This window comes from Schistocerca cancellata, chromosome 5 (genome assembly GCF_023864275.1).
Source record: "Schistocerca cancellata isolate TAMUIC-IGC-003103 chromosome 5, iqSchCanc2.1, whole genome shotgun sequence".
In the NCBI taxonomy this organism is placed as follows: domain Eukaryota; kingdom Metazoa; phylum Arthropoda; class Insecta; order Orthoptera; family Acrididae; genus Schistocerca; species Schistocerca cancellata.
The window spans coordinates 833,598,883-833,618,479 of NC_064630.1; positions in this window are offsets into that span (position 1 = coordinate 833,598,883).

A 19,597-nucleotide genomic window follows, 5' to 3' on the forward strand; every position below is an offset into this window, starting at 1 on the left:
ACATATGAGCAATTTGAAAAGGCATTCTTGGCCAAATATTGGTCAACATGTATTCAGGAGAGATTACGGAAGGAGGTATATAATCCAGAGCCGTATTCTCCACGATTAGGCAATTTGCGAAAATATTTTGAGAAGTACATTAATAAGACCCGTTATTGGGACGAGCAGATTTCATCCCGGGATTTGATCAGACTTTTGAAATCACACTTGCCGATACACGTAAAGGAAAAACTTATACACGTGCCCGAAAACGATATGGAACATTTCTTGTCTGTTCTGGACTCAATTGACCTGATTCAGGAGGATGTTAAGGCAGCCTCTGAACAGGTTAGAAGTAACTGAAACGGTTACAGAAATGGTCGAAATAACACGCCTCCACCAAGTAATGGAAACGGCGGAGGTAACAATAGGAGACAAGATTATGTACAAAACGGGAAAAGAGGTAGAGACCGGAACGGCAATGTCCGCCGGTGAATAATGACCGGAAAAGGAGGTCAGATGACCGATTTGAAACAGGCCCACCAAGCAATAGTAGATGGAAAAATGCCAGGGGGCCGTGGAACACTAATACTTATAATGATGCAAACCGAACTTGGCCACAGAACCAGAGGCCCAGTCCGGACCGGCAAAACAGTGAAAGATATGACAATAACCGACCGCCACCACAAAATGCGCCAATTGCGCAACCGTGGCGGCCGACGCAACACAACTTACACATAGTAGAGGTCAGTGACACAGAGCAGCCACACCCATCCACCAGCAATAATCCAACAAACTAGATTCAGCCGAGATACGCTCTCCCTCGTCGGCTGAGGTTTGGAGTGAGAGCAGCCCGACACAGAACAAAACATCGGGAATCTGTATTCTTAGGTATAATGACGGGGTACAGATGGGACATGAATTAATAACTGAACCATCCACGTGCATAAAGGAGCACAAAGACAAAGTACAAGCGATAATAGAGATCAAAATTAACAATATTGATGTGCAAGCAATCGTAGATACAGGTGCTACTGTCAGTGTCATGAGTATGGACTTATTCAGAGTACTGGGGAAGGAAAAGCGTATGCTGACTTTTCCCGTGAATAATTGTAAAGTCACTGGAGCCATAAGTGCACAGCGACAAATAATTAAACTCCAAGTGCGGATAGAGATGTATTTAGGGGAAGAAGCCATAGCGTGCTCATTCCTGGTAGTAAAGGGTTTAAAGGTAGCCTGCATTTTGGGGGTAGATTTTTTGAGAGAAAGGGACGCAGTAATCGACCTTTCTCGGGGAAAATTAAGTTTGATGAACGCTGGTAGGAGGATAGAATTGTCCATGCTCAGATCTGAAGAGGTACCTGTGCCTAATTGTAATACTATTAACTTAAAATGTAGGAATCAGTGGATACTACATTTAGACAATCATTCTATAGGACAAAATCTCTATTATCCAGACGTACAAAGTGATCAATTAAAAGCAAATGTGGACGCACTTGTGAACAAAGTATCACAGTCCGAAAATTTGAATTCAATGCAACAGCAGGATTTGGTACAGTTATTATCTAATTATGCAGATGTATTTTCAGAACGACCAGGAATTGTTCAGGGATATCAGTACAATATCGAGGTGAAACCTCACAAAACCTACTGTCGAGCCTCATACTCCATTCCTTAGTCCAAGAAGGAAATAGTAGTTATCTCTTAGCAGACCCCCACTCAGGGAAAGTACAGGGACTGTATCCGCGTAAGGATGTAAAAATATTCATACAGTAAAAGACTAATAGTCCTATGAGGACACAATTCTTTTGTAAATAATGAACATTAATGATGTGTGATCTGTAGACATAATGTACTAGTGTAGAAGTATTTAGTTATAAGAATATGATTGACATTGACTTTCTCATGTGTGTATGAATATTTGTGTTATGTCTTCTTTTAATTTGTGTTATCTAAAACATGCTCTAAATGTCTGCACAGATAATCTGATTAGTGCAATTATTTGTAGTGTTAAGCTGTGACAGAGTTCAGTCTAGAGGAACATTTTAGTAATGATTAGTTAGTGTACTGCATAATTTTCTATATGTGTGTCAAAATTGAATTATTTCTTGGCACAATCTTTTCTATTATATATGTATGTATGTATATATGTGTAGCTGTCAGATTGACAGATTCGAACCCAGAATAATATCAATAATATGAGGCCCTGAGAACTTTATTATCTAACCAATGTTATCAGAGAGAATAATGCACCCAGTAGTGACCCGAGGGCACCATGGGAGGCAAACTTATTGCAAATTTAAGTAACGCAAAGTTACGCACAGAGAAGCTTCAATTGAAGCATGTGCAGATTCAATCAGTAAAAAAAAAAAGGGAACTAGCCAGATACAGTCCAAGTCAATTTTAACCTACAGAGACTACACTGTAGTTACGTAGGACCTTGATAATAAAGTGTGACATGATTTCAAAGGAGTTATTGAACAATATGCCTGAATCCGGCTGGAATGCACAAATAAAATCTACTCGAACACGAATATAGATGATTTTTGGGCACACTAATACGAAATTTTAATATTTGTTACCATGTACGCAAATATCACACACCTTGGTAAAGAGTTACGAATGTGCTGTTACAAAAATTGCACAGCAGACATTGTAAATAAAAATAAAGGAACTTAAACAAAAGTGCAGTATTGTGTGGCAGAGACAGACAGTGACTGTTAAACCTGCAGCAATACGTCACGAAGTTGTTGTGTATAAGTAATAAAAAACTGTATTATCGCCGTGTGTGCAAGTGGACAAGGAACTAGCACGACACGAACAGTGAGCCGATAACGGACGGTGGACCAAGTTAGTGTCAAACTTTAATTCTTTGTGTGTCAAGGGACGCCAGAAAAGAACATTGACTACAGAGATACATTTTGTCCTAAGGTGAAACTTGCGTGTGACTAATGACAAGTCATGACATGGTGAAAAATATTGTGTGCCCATAAAACGTGTTACTGTGACAACGAAACATTGTGCAAACCAGACTAGTGAAGGCCTACTGAATAATAACTGCCAATAACTGTGTGCGTTCTTTCCCATAGCAGGAAAAATGCCCATAAGGATAGTACACTGTTTGTGAACTTGTTGCATGTTTGCTGGAGCACTGCAAGAAGACGTCACACGGGCGAGCTGATATCCAACGCGCATCCGGCTACATCAGCCATGCAGCGGCCGCAGCAGCCCGTAGCAGACCGGACAGCCACGCCCCTCCTCGCCGTAGCTGTCAACACCGGGGGCGGTGACCTACACGGAGCCGACGCGCAGCGCCGAGCGCCGCTCAACAATCATTCCGCACCGCTCACCGACTACAGCATTGTTGTCATTTTCCAAAATATTTACACAAACTGCATAACACATCAACGACTCCATTTTTGATAAACATTGAACATTTATTATGTATACCTGTGAACTGATAAGAGAAAATGAACACTAACAAGTGTAGGAGATGGATTTGTGACACGTAGGTAGTGGGAACATTATAAAAAGTGATGCTGTGCTAAATGATTTCAAAAAACTAAGTGATATATCCTAGGACAAGTGACCTTGCGGTATATCGTTGAACTGTATGTGACAGTGATATTATGTAACCGTTGATGACAAACTGTTAAATCAGTTCAAAAGAATGACTGCTAAAGAGAGAAGATTAATCATGAACCAACTGGGATGGCTGGGCTCCGGCACAGTTTTGCCCATGTTTTCTGTCTGCCTTCGCCCAAATGGGGGAGCCATGAACATATATAACCCTGGGACTAATTAAAAGAGCCATTCCATAAAAATTGTTAAGAACGTTACTGGCACCATTGTGTCAAAGTATAGAAACTCTTTGCCAAATGCTGCCGGGGGCAATGTAACGTTCCCTGGCAAACTCACACATTAACAAACTGAAATTTATTTGTACCATATACGCCACTCTGAGCAATTTGTATATAATGTAATTATTTAACAAAAAATATTATTGAATTTTGCGTAAAAGACATTTGTTATTATTGTAATATTTTTTGTAGTAATATTCTCTCTGCATTTAGGATGGTAATATTTCTATATTAAATATGTAATTGCGAAATGTGTCAATATCTGAGATAACAGAGATGTGAAATTCAGCCAGAGGGAAATAATGTCGTGAAATTACAAAGAAATGTTAATAGTCAGCAATACTATAAAAGCACAATGCACTATGTATTCTTTGGTCTTCCTCGTTTAGAGCTGAAAGCGGTAGGAAACTGTATCGATGTATTTGGTGATTGGGTAGACGTCATTTGTCTGTATCTAGATTTAGCCGCCATTGAAGGAGAAATTACGAACTAATGTGAGTTATTGCTTGATCTAAATATATCAGAATTTATAAAAAGTGTGTATTATTAATGTAAATTAGCTTGCCCATGTCATCTATAATATTTCTTTAAAGAGTTTTCAGTATTTTTTAGCGGTGTTGCTGGGCTGTGCCGCGACCGATCGAATTGCAGCGGCGGCACATTTAAAAAATTGTTCCGCTAAAGGAAAAATCAACCAAACCCATAAATCGGGAACAGATAGATAAACATTAACAGTGAACTAAGAGAATGTTCTTCTTTTACAGCGATCCAGAGACTGACTGAGATTTAAAAAAAAATATAGTTACACATTTGTGCATTCTTAGACGGATAGTTAACATTGAAATTTAACAATTTTGGTTCTTTCAAATAACTTTAATGTATAGCGAAGTAGGTTTGATCGGTGATAATTAAATGTTGGCTTGGTAATAATTAACCATTTTCTGCTAATAGTGATAATCTTGTGTTCAAAAGCTAACGCCGGGAAAGAATTCAGTAAAAAATATTTTAACAAACAAAAAAAATCCACTGCATTTAGAAAATGTGTGCCAAGGCCGAATGATGTAAAGAATTTAATTTTCAACCAAATACTCTTAATCAGTTAATATGAGTTCACGTAATTTGTAAATCTACATAATTCTTTTGAAAGTGAAAATTTTTATTACCACACGTAAATAAGAGAGAGGTTCTACAACAAAGTACGCACGCAAAGAAAGTAAGGTAAAGAAAATTAACTTAAAAGTAAATAAAATTCTTTAACGAAATTTACACAGTAAAATTTCGTTAAAAGGTTAAAGGCTCAAGTTCAAAAGGAAATAGATCGCATGTTGAAATGGGGTTTGATCGAACCCTCTACAAGCCCATACTGCTCCCCATTGTTGGTCGTGCCAAAAGCAAATGGGACTGTAAGACTTGTACTCGACGCCAGAGAAATAAATAAAATCATAATTCCAGTGAGAACACATCCGGAAAACATAGACGAACTTATACAACGGTTCCAGGATGTCCAATATTTGACGAGCATTGATTTGCGGAGTTCTTATTGGCAAGTCAAGCTGGATGAATTATCAAGGAAATATACGGCTTTCATTTATTCCGGAAGAAGTTACCAATTTACTGTAGTTCCTTTCGGACTCAACATTAGTGCTGGAATCTTTATAGCAGCTCTAGATTATGCACTAGGCCCAGAACTAAGAAGCAGGATAACAGTGTTTGTTGATGATTCGCTTATAGAATCGAAGACTTGGGAGGAGCATATTACCTTACTGAGTCGGGTGTTGAACGTGTTCAAAACCATGGGAATAACTGCTAACCTACAGAAATCCCATTTTTCACTAAACAGAATCAAGTTCCTGGGGCATATAATTGACGGCAAAGGGTATTTTACCAACCAAGGAGAAGCTAATTGCGATTAGTAAGTTTCCAACACCCAGAAATAGGAGGCAATTAAAAGGGTTTATGGGTCTAGCCTCATTTTTTAGAAGATTTATAACAAATCAGGCAATGAACGCAGCAGCTCTAAATAGTTTGCTGAAGAAGGATGTGCCCTGGCTCTGGACATTAGAGTGTCAAGAAGCATTCGAAGAGATAAAGAAGCAATTAGTAAATGCACCGCTTTTGTACCATCCGGACATGCAAGAAGAATTTTACTTGTCAACAGATTCGTCGAATGTGGGTCTTGGAGCGTGTCTTTTCCAAGTACGCAAGATAAATGGACAACTTACCTTCTGTCCTATTGCATTTGCTAGTCGTGTTTTGTCCAACTGTGAACGAACTTACACGACGACAGAATTAGAGGCTCTTGCGGTCGTCTGGGGATTTAAAAAATTTCATTATTATCTATATGGGTCAAAGACTATCGTATATTGCGATCATCAATCATTAACGTTTTTACAAACATGTAAACTGTTACACCCTAGACTCGCTAGATGGACTCTCGCTCTGCAACAATACCAGTTTAAGATCGTACATGTCTCAGGGCACCAAAACATTATTGCTGACGCTCTATCAAGGTCACCGCAGGGTTTAACCAAAGAGATTGAAGTAAATAATAACTCAGAATTCCCTGTATTGCTGCTGCAGGAAAATCCATTTAAGACGTACTACGTCAATTTGTGTGCGCATATGGCCCAGTTACAGAAAAGAGATGCTCAATGGGGAAGTGTCATTCAAAGATTACAACAGCAACCTTCGGATCAGATGGCAAATTATTACAAGCTGGTAAATGGCGTATTATATTTCCGCTGCGGAAGGCCAAACAAAGTCCGTTGGTGTGTTTGTATACCTGAGGCGCAAATAGAGAAACTTGTATGGTTCACTCATTTAACCTGGAGACATTTCGGTGCGACAAAATGTGCAGACAAGATAAGTGGGTACTGTTATTTTCACAACATAAAGCGCAGAGTGCATGAGGTCTTAAAGAGATGCATAATCTGTCAAAAAACAAAGCCGGATTCAAAATGGACTAAGCACCCATTATGCTCTATATTAGTCCAAGAACCAAAAGAATTAATTTCGTGCGATCTGTGTGGACCGTTACCTACTTCAAGAGGTGGTGTTAAATATGTGTTGGCATTTCTCGATGTGTGTACGAAATACGTAAAGCTATACCCGATAAAGGCGGCTACAGCCAAATTAATTGTATTAAGATTGATAAGGGATTATCTTCCACATGTTGGTACACCTAAGGCGATCATAACAGACAATGCTAAAATATTCACAGGACTCCGATGGAAACAGACTTTGTCTCAAGTCGGTGTGAAACACATACTAACATCATTTTACCACCCACTAGGCAATTTGGTTGAGAGGATTTTTAGAGAATTCAATCGATTTATGAGGACGTATTGCCATAATAAGCAGACTGCGTGGGCAAATTATGTGGAAGAGTTTGAGCAGATATACAATAACATGCCCCACTCCTCAACTGGATATACACCTCGTGAATTGATGTTCGAAGCAAAAGAGGAAAACTTCTGGACTGACCATATGCCCAAAACTCAGTAAACTGAGATGCCTTGGGAAGAAAAAATAAGACAAGCTATCATAAATATGACGAAAAAAGCTGATCAGAGAAAACAACAATATGACAAATTAATCAAGAGGGTACAGACATACCATGTCGGAGAGAAGGTACTAGTCAAAAGACATACCAAATCATTCTTAATAAAGAAAAGTATAAAGAAATGGGAGTTACTATATACTGGCCCATACATTATCCTACAAATTCCGAATCCTGGGGCTTATCTGTTAGCATATCCGGGATCGAACAAAATAAAAGGGTTATTTTCCCATAACGACTTGAAAAAATTTAAGGAAGATTAGAAGATAGGGAGGAATGGTGTTGCGAGTGACAGAGATGAACGCTCGTAAAAAAAAACATAACTATAAACTGTGTGTGTTTAGTGTTAGAAAACTTTAAATTGAAATAGTTAATCAGTGACATAGATTATAGAAATAGTGACTAACTATTACTATCAAGTGTTGAAAAGAAGATAGTGGAGATAGGCTTCACCTGTGGTTGGGGTGAACATGGAGCTTTAGCATTGCTAAAGTCATCAAGATTTATAAAGGATCTAACTGACCTTCAAGAAGAATGAAATGTTTCCCGCAAATGACGCTGAATAATCAAAAGAGATTCCGAGTGAATGTTCATATATAATCTCAAGTGCACGCTGAGATGTGTAAACGTGTGAAGGGATGTGTTGAGGTAGTGAATAATGAGTGACTGTTAACGCCGCAAAGGTAATTTCCCGCGCAAAACAGTTGACGTCGGCGCGAGAGTTAAAATCGATATAGACGACACAGATATGCTTTGTAAGAGACTCGCACCAAACGCGAGGGTAAACTGATTCATGTTGAACTTTAAAAAGAAAAGGTGTTATAATTAGAAGTTAAGAGTTTTTAATTTATTAATGAATGATTAAAGAAAGTAATATTCATAGAATTAGTAGTTATTTAATGGTTCGTGTTCGTTTGGGAATTTTGTTTGAAAAATCCATTTCCATATATGTGCATGTATCAACGCCGTATGAATCAGTGAATAAATGAAAGAAGTGAATCCGCATTCCTCAATGCTAATAACTTTTACATCACAGCAATCAAGCGGAGAAATAGATGTATTTAGAATAAAAAATTTTGAGTATAGATAAATTATATGACTTTTCAAGAAAATGATGGATTATGTCTTAGTATAAAAAGAACTACACTTTCCATTATTCGATGATTTGAATCCAAAAACTATTGTAAGTTGCATGAATCCTTTAAATTACGAAGAACAAATCAGTGATAGAAAATATGTCAGAACTTTTGGACTTATAAGCACAAGTGGGGATACAAAGTCAAAAAGAGTATTCAAACGAGAGTAAATATGATGATGCTTTTGGGCAACATCATTAGTTAATGCCTAAATTCCTTGAAGTATGTCGTAACAAAAAGGATGCATGAAGCCCTAAGGATTTTGCTTTCAAAAAGGAGAATCTTGGACGGTGCAACCTAACCAGTTCTCTTACAGGAAGAGTTTCCCTTTGGTCATTGCTAATTCTTTTGGAATGAATGTTGCATGTGAATTCGAGTATCCCTGTCCCTTCTACTCTTCCCATTGTGGGCCGCGTAGAAGATCAACTACAAAGGGGGCCGCGTAGAAGACCGACTACAAATGTGGACGTCGGGGACATGCAAGACCCGGGGGAGTTTTAGCACCGCAAGATATTGTCCTAGGAACAAGATTGTAAAACGAAAATTCACGTTATTTATTGTAAAATGTTTTTTTTTTTTTGCTAGAGGCACAAACCACTCTTCTCAAAATAGTGATATAAATTAATCCCTGTCTTTTCTTTAGAGATCTATTTCAAAATTATTTTTTTTTCTTCTATAGGCTTTCCTATCTTCTGTGTACCGTAGGCTGGGGGTCTAGGCTTAAGAGGTTTTCCAAGGTTTCCCTGCTTAGGAAAGTTCCCGAATGGGTAGACCCTGATAACAGTCTCATGAAAGATCATCTTCCTTGGTTGTGCACAGCAAACATAACACCTAGATGCACATAAAAGCAATACAGCCGCGGTACCTGTTTCTTCATTTTTTCTGTTTTCAACATTTCTTTTCTTCGTCTGTCTTAAACATAATATTCTCTTTTTCAGTCGGAGGACTGACAATCATCACTTCCGGGTTATCCACACTAATAGATAGCTCGCGAAGTGTGTTCGATAAATCAAAATTGAGCTCACAAATTTCGCTCGCTGCGAGGGGCATTGTAATCTCCACACGGAAATTTACCCTCTACCACGCAATAATTAATAATGGTCAATCAAATCATCCACATTTATTCACTTTTGGAAAGTATCTGATCGGATTTCTAGTAATATATGCGCCGACAGCTCGTCGACGCCAAGGTATTTTTCTACACTCCTGGAAATTGAAATAAGAACACCGTGAATTCATTGTCCCAGGAAGGGGAAACTTTATTGACACATTCCTGGGGTCAGATACATAACATGATCACACTGACAGAACCACAGGCACATAGACACAGGCAACAGAGCATGCACAATGTCGGCACTAGTACAGTGTATATCCACCTTTCGCAGCAATGCAGGCTGCTATTCTCCCATGGAGACGATCGTAGAGATGCTGGATGTAGTCCTGTGGAACGGCTTGCCATGCCATTTCCACCTGGCGCCTCAGTTGGACCAGCGTTCGTGCTGGACGTGCTGACCGCGTGAGACGACGCTTCATCCAGTCCCAAACATGCTCAATGGGGGACAGATCCGGAGATCTTGCTGGCCAGGGTAGTTGACTTACACCTTCTAGAGCACGTTGGGTGGCACGGGATACATGCGGACGTGCATTGTCCTGTTGGAACAGCACGTTCCCTTGCCGGTCTAGGAATGGTAGAACGATGGGTCCGATGACGGTTTGGATGTACCGTGCACTATTCAGTGTCCCCTCGACGATCACCAGTGGTGTACGGCCAGTGTAGGAGATCGCTGCCCACACCATGATGCCGGGTGTTGGCCCTGTGTGCCTCGGTCGTATGCAGTCCTGATTGTGGCGCTCACCTGCACGGCGCCAAACACGCATACGACCATCATTGGCACCAAGGCAGAAGCGTCTCTCATCGCTGAAGACGACACGTCTCCATTCGTCCCTCCATTCACGCCTGTCGCGACACCACTGGAGGCGGGCTGCACGATGTTGGGGCGTGAGCGGAAGACGGCCTAACGGTGTGCGGGACCGTAGCCCAGCTTCATGGAGACGGTTGCGAATGGTCCTCGCCGATACCCCAGGAGCAACAGTGTCCCTAATTTGCTGGGAAGTGGCGGTGCGGTCCCCTACGGCACTGCGTAGGATCCTACGGTCTTGGCGTGCATCCGTGCGTCGCTGCGGTCCGGTCCCAGGTCGACGGGCACGTGCACCTTCCGCCGACCACTGGCGACAACATCGATGTACTGTGGAGACCTCACGCCCCACGTGTTGAGCAATTCGGCGGTACGTCCACCCGGCCTCCCGCATGCCCACTACACGCCCTCGCTCAAAGTCCGTCAACTGCACATACGGTTCACGTCCACGCTGTCGCGGCATGCTACCAGTGTTAAAGACTGCGATGGAGCTCCGTATGCCACGGCAAACTGGCTGACACTGACGGCGGCGGCGCACAAATGCTGCGGAGCTAGCGGCATTCGACGGCCAACACCGTGGTTCCTGGTGTGTCCGCTGTGCCGTTCGTGTGATCATTGCTTGTACAGCCCTCTCGCAGTGTCCAGAGCAAGTATGGTGGGTCTTACACACCGGTGTCAACGTGTTCTTTTTTCCATTTCCAGGAATGTAGTAAGATTATTCTTTGGAATAACAGAGATACATAGATGTATTCTCCATGGTTATTATAGAGGGAGAGAAGGAGTACAGCTTCGGAAGTATCTGTTGGAAGATTGTCGGGTTGCTAAAAGAGACATATTTGCTCTTCTTCTCGCTAAAGCGAGCTATTAAAGTTTGTGCCACTAGCGGGTTATTGGTGGATAGAGAAAAACGGTAAACGAAAATTAAGTAAGACTTGGAATCAACAGAAAACGGAACATGTAATGGAGATGGATTGAATATACTATTTTCCTCAGAAATAAGGTTTGTGACCCTTTTATTCTAGAGTGAATGACGAATGAGTTCTCTGTCTGAATCATTGATGATTGCCTTGGCCCTGTAATTAGTGGGGAAGTTTCAGCTGTGACGAAGAGAGCCTGTAGTCACCGAGTTTTGATAAAATCGTCCAAAAAGGCTTCGTCCCCATCTGAAATTCTAAATCTGTCGTAAAAATGAACGAATTGTTCAAACGATCGATTTTTCCCAACTGAATGCAGCGCTTAACAATAATAACAAATGTAAAGATCTTTTCCAGCAAACCAGCCGCTGAATGTTAAGACGAAGGGATCCACCAGAGATTCTATTGGGCTGATTCCACGTAAATGAAATAATATATTTAAAACTGTACACAGATAAAGGACAGAGAGAGAGAGAGAGCGAATGAAATTCGAGAAAATACTCAGAATCCTCCATTAGCATAATTGTTTGCCTGTCTTATCACGGATCAGCCTCAAGATAAAACAGGAGGCCCTAACTGTATTGTACCGATTTGTGTGTGAGAGTGAAGGGGTAATAAAGGCGACAGATACACCTCTGTACAGACAAAACATTACACCAAGTTAGCGGCAAGCTGCATTCACATACTTTCATCAATTACAGTAGAATTCATTATATCTTGTCTGGAATCGTATTCCTTTCAATGGTCTCTTGACCTTGGGGAACAGCCAGAAGTTGCAGGGGGCCATATCAACAGAGTAAGGAGCCTGCTGAATCACAGGAATCTGGTGTTTATCCAAAAAGTCTGAATCAAATGCGAGGAATGTGCTGGAGCATTGTCGTGATGGAGGTGTCAATTTCCTGTCGACCGCGAGGGCGGTCTCTTGCGGCGTACAGCATCACGTAGGCGACGGAGGGCATCCGTCTAGTACTTTTTGGTGATTTTTTGACCCTGCAGTGAGTACTCGTGGTTCACCACACCGTGCGAATCAAATAAAGCAGTCAGCGTCACTTCGACGTTGCTGCGCACTTGGCGATCCGTCTTTGCCCACGGCGACGAGGAATGCTTTCACTGTGACGACTGGGATTTGGTACCCAGGACTCGTCACCAGCGATCATGCTGTTTACGAAGTCCAGCATGTCCTGTAAGACTTGAACACGAAGTTGATTTTGCTCCTCCCTCAGCACCTTTGGCACGAATGTCACCGACGCTCACTTCGTGCCCAAATTTTCGGTCACAATGAAATGTGCCAAAAACGTGCTGATGCCTACCTCTTGCACATTTTTCTCTGACAATGATAGTCCCTCATCGCCGCAGCGTTCACTTTGGAAATGACCTGATCGTTTTGGCATGTTGACGGCCGACCGGGGCGTCGCTCGCTCTCCACCGACGTATCATTCCTTAATCTGTGAGATGCCCACAGTCATCTGAATCGTCCGTATGGTCCTCACCTGGCTGCCGCCCAGTTTCTGGCAAATTTGATGCAGTAGCGCTGCTCCAGTCGTTCCGTCAATTCCCTTGCAATGAAAAACCGACGCGAGCACTACACACTATCTGACTTAACTTCTGCTCGCCAGCGACTGATGGAATCGACAGGCGGTAAGAAATTCGTGCATGCGCACGGAGGTTCAAGTTCGGCTCATGCAAGAGCGCTACATTCAAATCCACCAGGTGTTCGCAAAAAAGTCGGATAATACTTTTCTAACAGATACCGTTTACTACTTTCAGTGTCTCATTTCCTAATCTAATTCCCTCAGCATCACCCGACTTAATTCGACTACATTCCATTATCCTCGTTTTGCTTTTGTTGATGTTCATCTTATATTCTCCCTTCAAGATACCATCCATTCCGTTCAACTGCTCTTCCAAGTCCTTTGCTGTCTCTGACAGAATTACAATGTCATCGGCGAAGTAGAGAGGATACAAAATGTAGACTGGCAATGGCAAGGAAAGCGTTTCTGAAGAAGAGAAATTTGTTAACATCGACTATAGATTTAAGTGTCAGAAAGTCATTTCTGAAAGTATTTGTATGGAGTGTAGTCATGTATGGAAGTGAAACATGGACGGTAAATAGTTTGGACAAGAAGAGAATAGAAGCTCTTGAAATGTGGTGCTACAGAAGAATACTGAAGATTAGATGGGTAGATCACATAACTAATGAGGAAGTATTCAATAGGATTGGGGAGAAGAGAAATTTGTGGCACAACTTGACCAGAAGAAGGGATCGGTTCGTAGGACATGTTCTGAGGCATCAAGGGATCACCAATTTAGTATTGGAGGGCAGCGTGGAGGGTAAAAATCGTAGGGGGAGGCCAAGAGATGAATACACTAAGCAGATTCTGAAGGATGTAGGTTGCAGTAGGTACTGGGAGATGAAGCATGCACAGGATAGACTAGCATGGAGAGCTGCATCTAACTAGTCTCAGGACTGAAGACCACAACAACAACAACAACAGATACCGTATTTACACTGGCATCACTATATGGTACAGAAGTGCACATTACGGAAGATTATAAACTATGAGAAAGGAGAAGGAATGTAGGAAAAACATATAACTGAACAGTAGTGTTCGCTGAGACACCCTGAGCGGTTAGAAGTTCAGCTGCCTAATCGGAAATCGTTTTTCTTACTCCGGGCACAATGGACCGGATTCGTGGGCGTATGAGAGTGTAGGTGACGGAAACGCGTGCGTATAGTGTAGGCTCGTGTTTTCTGGTTTTCTAAAACCGTGAATACAGATTCTACGAGGAGCGACTAGGAAAGGGAAAAAGTGGGCGAAACTGCGTGATCTAACAACGCCGGTGTCTGCTGCTGCGCTTGCTCTGCTAATGGCCGGAGTGGGAAGGGAGTGGGGCGGTGGTTGAGGGGTAAGAGAGCAAGTGGGGTGGGTGGTGGGGGGGGAGAGGGGAGGGAAGCGGCTGCGGCTGCGCCTGGCTGGCTGGTTGGGTGGCGGGATGGAATCAGCAGAGTTGCAAACCAGCCCTCTGACGTAATTAATATTCACTGGCGGGTAGCGGCAGGCGTTGCATTAAATAAACAGGCGTGATTCGCCACTTGCAAGTCAGATTCAGAATTAACATTCGTAGTTTACATTCACAACGCATACAATAGACGAGTTGGTAAGCGCTGTGTCGGCATTCGTCTGCAACTTCTCTCTGCGAACGGAATACGTGCCCTCGTCGCGTCTACCCCACCGTTAATTCGTCCCGTGTGGCAGCAACAAGCACAGCAATGACAACGTCAGTGTCCGCTGTTCCGACTCACTTAACTCCGGCACTGTACATCAAAATGAAACTATAATGGTAAATTCACGATTTCCAGTGACTAATCTCGGTAACAAGTGAGGTACCACGCTGTTAGATTTGTTACCGGTAGGCTCGACCGACACGCGAGTATTACGAGATGCTCCGTGACCTCAGACGTCAATCAATGAGCGGAAGACGATGTTGTGTTCGCTAAATGAGAGTATTTAGAGAAACGGCATTTGCAGCTCATTGTAGAACGTTTTTACCGCCGCCAGCGCACATTATGCGTAAGGACTGCGACAACGAAAGAAATTAGAGATCGTATGGGAGCTTACACTGCGGTGACAAAGAGTCAGATAGCGGCATGCACATATACAGATGGCGGTAGCATCGTCTATGGACGGTATAAAAGGGCAGGCCACTGTCGGAGTTGTCGTTTATACTCAGGTGATTCATGTGACAAGATTTCTGACTCCATTATGGTCGCACGATGGGCGTTAACATACTTTGATTCCAGAATAGTAGTTGGAGCATGGGGTGCGAGGGACGTTCCATTTCGGAAGTCGTTAGGGCATTCAGTGCTCCGAGATTCACAGTGTCAAGTGCGTGCTGAAAATATCACGTTTCAGGCATTATTTATCGCCACGGCCGACGTAGTGGCCGACGGCCTTGGCTTAACTATCGAGAACAACTGAGACTGTGTACAATTGTCAGTGCTAATAGACAAGCAGCACCGCCTGAAGTAACCGCAGAAATCTATCTGACCGAACTGAACAGATCATTTACTGGAAATGATTGTGTAGGGCTACTTTATCTTCAGCCATTTATGAGCTTCACGTTCCCGGATAACGATGGGATTTTTATGGATGACAGTCACCATGTCAACTGGGCACAATTGTTCGTGACGGGTTTGAATAACATTCTGGACAGTTGTAGCGAAAACTCTGCCGACCCAGATCGCCCGACACGACTGCCATCGAACACTTACGGGACGCGGTCGAGAGGTCAGTTCCCGCACAAGATGCTGCAGCGGCAAGCAACACACTCCCAACTACGGACGGCTACAGAGGCACCACACCACGGTTCAGCACCTCTGCAGGGGACTTGAAGCGACTTGTTGAGTCCGTCGCACATCTCACGCCTTGGAAAACGAGATGGGACACGGTATGAGGAGATATCGCATGACTTCCGTCACCCTCCTGCACACGGTCTTTTACTTTGTCGCCGCCGACCGGTGTTGTATATATGACACCGTCGCCAGTCATGCGAGTGGACGTGAATGTGTTTGTAGTTCAAGAAGATGACATATATATGTATATTTATTGACGTCCTCGTCAGTGAAGATAATGGATGCGAATGCGTCAATTTTTATGTGTTTATAGTAGCTCGACGTCAGAGAATGTCGGACCGATATGTTGTTCAGTGCGAACAATTGTTTTTTTTGTGTGTAGTAGCATGAGTGGCTCGTGTAGAGGTGGCAAGCAAGATTGTCGAGGGACAGATGACATGGACGGGTGGTGACTATGGGAATATGCAGAAAGTACAACAATCCGGTCTGCAAAGAAAGCATGTCATGAAATATGGTGTTTACTGCATCTTAAATTTGTTTCGTTTCATAACGCACAGGTTAGGAGAATGTCGATAGGTAAAATGAGGATCAATGAGAAGTATAAACGTGTAGAGTACGCTGGGTGTATTATAACGCGGAAGGAATGGCAAAGTATATGAAATAGTAGAAACACAGTGACGTAATTTCATACGGAGCGTAATTTAGCAGGACGAGCCACAATGCTTGGGTTTGCGCGGATTACTTATTATTGAAAGATAACGTCACGTACAGACAATTTGGCGAAGGGTCTTAATCGTGTGTGTGTGTGTGTGAGAGAGAGAGAGACTTTGCCTACAGGAGAGAGATGGACCGCATAAAGATAATGAAGGAAATGGTCAAAAGGAAAGCTAATCTATAACCTTAATATGGAAGGATGGGACCCTCCAACAGCAGAAACTAAAGTTTACATACAAGTATATTGGTTTCGTTTAATTCCTGAAGCCTCGTAATAACTTATGTAATCTATAGGAATAACTAGATTTGCAAAGCATACAAATTAGACTACTGGCCATTAAAATTGCTACACCAAGAAGAAATGCAAATGATAAACGGGTATTGATTGGACAAATATATTATACTAGAACTGACATGTGATTACATTTTCACGCCATTTGGGTGCATAGATCCTGAAAAATCAGTTCCCAGAACAGCCACCTCTGGCCGTAATAACGGCCTTGATACGCCTGGGCATTGAGTCAAACAGAGCTTGGATGGCGTGTACAGCAACAGCTGCCCATGCAGCTTCAACACGATACGACAGTTCATCAATAGTAGTGACTGACGTATTGTGACGAGCCAGTTGCTCGGCCACCATTGACCAGACGTTTTCAATTGGTGAGAGATGTGGAGAATGTGCTGGCCAGGGCAACAGTCGAAAATTTTCTGTCTCCAGAAAGGCCCGTACAGGACCTGCAAAATGCGGACGTGCATTATCCTGCTGAAATGTAGGGTTTCGCAGGGATCGAATGAAGGGTAGAGCCACGGGACGTAACACATCTGAAATGTAACGTCCACTGTTCAGAGTGCCGTCAATGCGAACAAGAAGTGACCGCGACGTGTAACCAATGACACCCCATACCATCATGCCAGGTGATAGGCCAGTGTCGCGATGACGAATATACGCTTCCAATGTGCGTTCACCGCGATTTCACCAAACACGGATGCGACCATCGTGGTGCTGTAAACAGAACCTGGATTCATCCGAAAAAATGACGTTTTGCCATTCGTGGTTCCAGGTTCGTGTTGAGTACACCATAACATGCACTCCTGTCTGTGATGCAGCGTCAAGGGTAACCGCAGCCATGGTCTCCGAGCTGATAGTCCATGCTCTTGCAAACGTCGTCGAACTGTTCGTGCAGATGGTTGTTGTCTTGCAAACGTCCCCATCTGTTGACTCAGGGATCGAGACGTGGCTGCACGATGCGTTACAGCCATGCGGATAAGATGCCTGTCATGTCGACTGCTAGTGATACGAGGCCGTTGGGATTCTGCACAGCGTTCCGTATTACCCTCGTGAACCCACCGGTTACATATTCTGCTAACAGTCATCGGATCTCGACCAATGCGAGCAGCAACGTCGCGATACGATAAACCGCAGTCGTGATAGGCTACAATCCGACTTTTATCAAAGTCGGAAACGTGATGGTACGCATTTCTCCTGCTTAAACGAGGCATCACAACAACGTTTCACCAGGCAACGCCGGTGAACTGCTGTTTGTGTATGAGAAATCGGTTGGAAACTTTGCTCATGTCAGCACATTGTAGGTGTCGCCACCGGCGCCAACCTTATGTGAATGCTGTGAAAAGCTAATCATTTGCTTATCACAGCATCTTCTTCCTGTCGGTTAAATTTCGCTTCTGTGGCACGTCATCTTCGTGGTGTACCGAGCAAGGTGCCGCAGTGGTTAAACACTGGACTCGCATTCGGGAGGACGACGGTTCAATCCCGCGTCCAGCCATCCTGATTTAGGTTTTCCGTGATTTCCCTAAATCGCTCCAGGCAAATGCCGGGATGGTTCCTATCAAAGGGCACGGCCGACTTCCTTCCCCGTCCTTCCCTAATCCGATGAGACCTATGACCTCGCTGTCTGGTCTCCATCCCCAAAACAACCCAACCCTTCGTGGTGTAGCAATTTTAATGACCAGTCGTGTAGATTTGCAAGGCGTACAAATTAACTGTGCTTCGTATTACTAAGGCATGGCGTGAATGAAATTGGGAACATACTAATTTACCAAAAGGCTTATTAATGTGGTACCGACACATTCTTGAACTACGAGCGTATCACAGAGAACAAAAAACGCAAAGGTCAAGTTTCCATCAGCGGCTTTGTCAGCCAATGATAATCAAAATTACTACTATGATAGCAGCGCTTTGACGAGAGGAGGTAGCCGGCCGTAAGCTGGTGTAAGAATCCTGGAACGCCGGTGGTCAATGTACGAATCTTCCAATGACCGTCTCCTAAACAGTCAGTTTGGCTTTCAGAGAGGTTGGTCGGTTGGTTGATTTGGGGGAGGGGACCAAACAGCTAGGCTATCGCTCCCACCGGACTGGCGAAGGATGGGGAAGGAAGTCGGCCGTGCCCTTTCAAAAGAACTATCTCGGTCTTTGGCTGAAACGATTTAGGGAAATCACGCAAAACCCAAATCGGGATGGCCGGACGCGGATTTGAACCCTCATCCTCCCGAATGCGAGTGCAGTGTGCAGACCAGTGCGCCGCGCCGCTCGCTTGTGAACAGTCAGTACTTTTCGTTTGGGGCTGATAAGATTCGAGAGTAAACTCCAGATCGCCATTAACGTCAGAGGGACATTTTAGTGTCCGTCCAGGTAACGCCGGAAATCGGTATATCCATTAGGTAGAGTTTGTATAAAGAATGTATAACGCACTTTACATTTCATTCATGTTCTCTCTGAATAATTATGTTTTTATTGAGTAAATTACTGTGTTAAATGGTTATTACTGGATGAACAGTTGTTTGGAATATCATTTCCAAACAGAAACTGGGGCAACTTAATCTATGTGGAACTTTGCAGTCTACTGTACGTTTCATGTGCCATAAAATTTTGCTGGGTCGCTACTCAATTTAACTACAACTAAGAAAATTTAATACAAAAACTGAATGAATCATTGAATTGGCAAGCTATCTAACGTGTTGATATTAATAAAAAGATCCAACTGAGTATATGAAATGAACATGTGGGAACAATTTAAGCACAAACAATAAATCAAATAACTCAGATTAAGCAGAAGCTTAAGCCTCAATAGAAAAACTTAAGATAATCAGACAAAAATCTACATATATAAGGCCTGCCTTTAGTGCATCAGAAACGCCATATGGGCT